This window comes from Nymphaea colorata, chromosome 10, assembly GCF_008831285.2.
Source record: "Nymphaea colorata isolate Beijing-Zhang1983 chromosome 10, ASM883128v2, whole genome shotgun sequence".
Classification (NCBI taxonomy): domain Eukaryota; kingdom Viridiplantae; phylum Streptophyta; class Magnoliopsida; order Nymphaeales; family Nymphaeaceae; genus Nymphaea; species Nymphaea colorata.
This window is the reverse complement of record NC_045147.1, coordinates 7,726,545-7,732,544: the sequence shown is the minus strand read 5'-3', so window position 1 is coordinate 7,732,544 and position 6,000 is coordinate 7,726,545.

Below are 6,000 nucleotides of genomic sequence, written 5' to 3'. Positions count from 1 at the left end.
GAAGTTGCAACTTTCGGCTTCCAATTTCTCGTTACATTATATTTTCAACATTTAATAAGCTTGAGATGACAGAAAAAAATTAACGTTTTCATTGGAAAAAGGATCTGCTGATATTCGAACTGCGGTGTCCTTGAATTTTTTGAAGCAATTTGTAATCAATGTGAAGTCTTAGAAACCGTGATCTTAATTACAGGTAGCTAGTAAAAGTGTGGACTAACTTACGGTTTTAGATGGTGAAATAGCGTGACACACGCCTGCTGCTTTTTGATTTGCCAGTTCATGCTATATCCAAAACCAACTGCTTAATGATTTGACTTAAGACCTTCAATTAAATAATCCACAAATTTATATCTGAATCCACAACTTGTGACTTGCATCACCTCTCTTGAAGTAAAAGGCCTCTTTAAACCGATATCTTTTACAGCTCATCGTATTGATGTACAAATGTTTTCAAATAGGCAGGAATGCACACACACTGTGTTAAGGATGCCTGCAACAAGCTTGCTGGAGGAGGCCTCCAAACTTTTATTAATGAGAAAGAGATCAACAAAATGGCCTATTTACAACAACTAAATTGCCACAAGAGGATTACCAAAAAGAGAGAATGCCTCGCGTTTTGTAAACTCAAACCAAAAGAAGAGATACAAGAAGGGGGATCCCCAAAAACCACCACATACCTCATGACAATCAGAGCTAATGGATGGATGGCTCAAGTTGAAACCATTCTTCCGGGAGCAGCTTATTGCTAAGAGGTAAGTCCCTCGGACCATTTGTCCAACCAGAACCAAATATCACTGTTCCCCACCGTCCAGCTTGCATGGGGGCCGACTGTCATCCATGCTTTCCGGACACCTTCGAAGAACCATGAACCTCGGGTGACAAAGATACTTGCCGTGGAGAAACTGAGTCACACTAGATTGCGAGAGACGGGGACTCGACCAGAGTCACACTAGATTGCGGACTCGACCAGTCAGTATGACATTTGACCATTACTAGGGGTAATCAAACCAAGTGCTAGACAAAAATATTTAGTTTTGTAAGCCTAAATATTGTATAAATCCCGAGAAAGCAAACTACCTTAATTTTGAAATCGTTCATATTTTAAAATATGAGTAGATCTTATAAATGAACTGATGAACAAGAAGAGATTAAATTGAAGTCTGTTGTTCACTATCCATATCATCATAGATAAATACAAATTGACGTCCTAAATCTAATATGATGCATGCAAAAACCTAACTAGGGAATCTAGATCTGAATTCAAAATGAAGTGAGGATTTGAGAGATCCACAACATTCTTGTTCCAAGTTTGAAATGAGAAATGTCATAGTGATCCAAAATCTCATATCATGTCAATGGGACTCTCAATCCAAAGTGCAAGATAAAAAATCTAGTAGGTTTCATCTTGTATTGATGATTGGATCTCTTAAGATCCAAATTCTTGAAAGGATATATTCAAGTTTGATGATTACAAGGTTTAAAATCTTGCATTTGGGTCTGATTTTGTGGGAATGGATATGATGTTTGTGATCAAATACTCATTGCTTTTATATCAAATACAAGATCCAATATCTAAAATTTAAGATCCAAGATCTAAAACCCAAGATCCAAAATCTAGGGTATGAAATCCGAAATCCATAATCTGAGATTTATGGTTTGAAACTCGTATGTGAAATCTGATTCATAATCCAAAGTCTAAGATGTAAGATCTAAGATCTAAGATCTAAGATCTAAGATCTAAGATCCAAAGTCTAAGATTTGAAATAAAAAAGCTGAGACCTAAAATCTAAGATTTGAGATAAAAAATCTAAAATCTAAGAAGCAAATCTATGTTGGTAGGCAAGGGTTAATGTCGTGGTTTAGATCAACATAAAGTTTAAGTTTATGATTTGAATCCAATAATTGGAATTGAAATTCCTGATCCAAATGGGCTGGGGGTAAGCTGGTCAAAATGGCTAGGTTCATTCTTGCCTACAATGGGTTTGAACCTACTTGGGACAAGTTTGACTGTAAATGTGTTTGGACTTAGTCAAACCATGTGATATATGATATATATTTCATTCATTTCATTTGAATGAGTTTTTACAATAGTTTGACAAAATCTATGTTATGGGATTATGTTCACAAGCAGTAGCCTCTAAGACTGGTTTGAGCTAAGCCACAGAGAACTGAACTAGATTTGGATGTCATGGCTATATGACCTAGGGTTTTTAAAATCAATTAAAGAAGCTGATTTCTGAAAATATTTTAGAAAATTATGATTTTGAAATGGTTCTTATATGAGGACCAGGCTGGATTTAGGTCACCACAAACCTGGGCTGATGCATACAAGCTATGGTACTTTGCTGATGCAGTTTGTTTTCAGGTAAGGTGTGCATGTAAGTGCAAAGTGGTTCAGTGCATGTTAAAACAGAGGTACAATGCATGGTTAAAGAAAACATGAAAGAAAACTATATTCCATATGCATGCTTCAAGTATAAGTAAACAAAAGTAAAGAATTTAAAGGAAATAGTCAAAGAGGAGAGGGGCATACCTGACCCTCATGCCCACATTAAAGGTATTAAAATAAATTTAATCTATAGAATAAACATGCTAAACTACTACAACATTCTTAAAGCATCTAAGAAATGTAAACTAAGCTAAACCTGCTCAAAGCAAAAAGAAAACTAAAATAAACTTGCTTAAAAAAGCAAAAACTACACTTAACATGCATACAGAAGTAAATTGCAAATAAGAAAAAAAAAGAGGAAAAAGAAATTACCTGAAGCTGGCATTCTGGCTGAGCCTGCTCCCATGACCCCTACATCGAGTCTAGTTGGGTCTAGGCTGAGCGATAATGTAGTCCGAATCAAGAGTTAGACTACGACTCTTAAAATTTAGCTTGTTTTAAGCTAGACCCATTTTTATTACCCATTTGGGAATTTACCAACTGCTTCAAGGAATAGCTTAAAGTATGTAGTAAGAAAGGGGAGGGAGACCTATTTGTAGGAGAAAGTAGGGGCAAATTTTTTTGTGCCCATTGATACACGCCTAAAGTTTTGCATATTCAGTCTCCTATCTCAACCAAAAACCATAGGTTAAAAGTATATTTTAAATTCAATTTTACTTATTGCGATCTCTTCCAAACTTTGATTTGATTCTTTAAAAAGTGGCATGTGCATAGAGAAGTGCTGGTCGATTCTTGATGGAGTATCAGGATTGACATTGAGCGTGGAGCATGAACAACAAAAGAATATGAAAAGGAGAAAACACACTTTTAAAACTTGACATAAATAAGAAAAATGTTTGTTCTGGTCACATACGGATATCGATTTCAATTTCATGTCCGGTGAAGTGCTCAACAAAGAATTTTGCGCATTTTAAGTGCTTACTGCGAATTGATATTAAGCAAAGTGAGACAATCAGATGAATTTTTGAGATATAATGTGCATTAAACTCATGTGTATCTTGGATCTGGGTTTGATACTAAGACCCAAATCTAGGTCCAAATCCAAGGAAAATATCAGAAGATGTACTTGGATACGGTGTTGAAATTTGGGTTATGATTTGATATCCAGGATTTGAAATATGAGAATAATGGATCTGGATCTATAAAGATAGATAAGATTTGAGACATGAAAACAAGATCCAAACATAGAAATAAGACTTGGATATATGATCTAGATCAGAAATATGAAATGAAGATATGAAAATAACATGGACCTGGACCTGACTCAAGCTGAGCTAGGTGGGTTCAAGTTGTATGACATGGAATGAACCTAGGTCAGGTCCAGTTTTTGAAAAATTGGGTTTACACAGGCTGCGCGCGTAAGGTCCGCCAAGGTGCTGTCATTGGACAATTTAGTTTTAATGAGAAATTGGGGTAGGCTGAACTTGGGCTCAGGCCTATCAGATCCATGAAATGCATATAAAAAGCTAACTTAGGTTCATCTGGCACCTATGCCAGGTTTTATGAAAAATATGTGCATGATAGCAAATGAAAAAAATATCATTTGTGTGTGATTTTGGCTGAAATGAGTCCAAATAACAGGATTGGCTTGAACTATGCTTCTAGAATCAAAGAAAGTAATAAGTGAAGGTATATGTAATATATACCCTATGTTGATATAGAAGAATATGACTCATAAAGAAAATTAACATTTTGCCCTTATGTGTATTTTAAAAGTTCTAAATGAATTTTCTTGATCTGGTTGAAATCCTGCTAAAAAAATTCTTTCTGTATTGCTTTAACAATCAAAACCAGTTTTTTTCCAAGTCGCAATATAAACACATTTATAATGAAAAATCAAGAAAGACCATAGAAATCAGTTTTTATTAGAATTTTCATAAATGGATTTGAGGGTACACGTAAAAGCTACTCACCTATAAGGACATGTGAATGATCGAAAAAAATTGCTTTAATTTCGCAAAATTGAGCTTGAAAACAGTTTATAAAGTATAAGCAAGTAGTAGGAGTGAGCTCCACAGCCTTCAAAACTCAATTAAACTCAAACAAGAAGGAATAAACTCAAGTCAATCTAAGATAGTATTTATTTACTCATGATAAATATACTTGCAACTCCGTTTTAGCTCACTCTATCAAGTTGAACTCAAATTTAGCTCAAACTTGTGAAAACAAAAGAGAGAAATCAGTCATAACTACATTGAACTCGATCTGAGATGAATAAACTAAAACTGAATTAAAGGAAGCTTGATTTATACATGACAAACATGGTCCTAACTCGGTTTTAACTCCCTCTTCTAGGTTGAACTCAAATTCAACTCAAACCCTAAAAACAAAAGAGAGAAACTACTTGGAACTAAATTAAACTCAAACCGGGATGAATGAACACAAACCAAACTAAGGATTATACATGGTAAACATAGTCATCACTCGATTTTAGCTTACTCCCTCGGGTTGAGCTCAAGTTTAGTACAAATTCCTAAAGATGAGAGAGAGAAAACACTCAAAACTGAATTGAACCCAAACCATGATGAATAAACTAAAACCGAACTAAGGAAATCTTCCTTTATACATATTAAACATGATCTTAACTTGGTTTTAGCTCACTCTTTTGGGTTAAGCTCAAAACCTGAAAACAAGAGGGTTGAAAGTTTAAGTTAGTATGTAAGTATATAGCTGAAAGTTAAGTTGTGACTCAAAATTAGTTAAATAAAATTCTCTCCATTAAGGTAAACTTGCTTTGACTTGGTTGAACTAAAATTCATAGTTTTAAGTTCCAGGAGCTAATTTGAGCTATAGGGGAGCTAACTTCAAGCTGGAATAAGAATATTGAACTGACTCCAATGACTCCTGGGACAATGCAAAGTTGAGAAATGGCTTAATTGCTTAAATATTTGGTGAAAAATTCATACTTTTTTTACTTGAACGACTTAAGTGGTCTACGTTTAGGAGTTCAATGTTGTGTAAAAAATGCTTGTTTGGTTCAAAAATGTGTCTTTTTTTTCTTGAAATTTGGTGTTTGAAAATACATTTGAAAATCTCATGGTGAAGGGTAAAATGGTCATTTGAACCTATACAATTTTTGGGTGTTCACAGATGACCCGACCCTCTCTATTATTAAGCCAGAAATTGTGTTTAGAGGCAAAGATCAAACATCTGTCTTGAATTTTTTTTTCCAAAAATCATATAAAAAATGTCCTAGTGTGATGCTTGTGAAAATGTGTGAAAATTCTTATAAAAACCATACATTGGAGTACTTGTTTGCATGTGTGCACTGAAGCATGAAAGTCTCGCATAAAGTGTGAGTACTCGTGAAAATTCTTGTAAGGTTCATGCAATGCATGTGCTTGAATTTGCACCAGAGCATGAAATAGTTACATAAGCATAAGTGCTTGTGATTCATGCAATGAAATGCATGTGCATGTATGCTTGCTTACATTGAAGCACAAAAATCTCACATAAACGTGAGTGCTTATGAAATACTTGTGTTCTTATAAAAATGCTTGTAAATTTTGATAAAACTTGTTTTCTTCTATCTATTATATCTTGTATGGAAT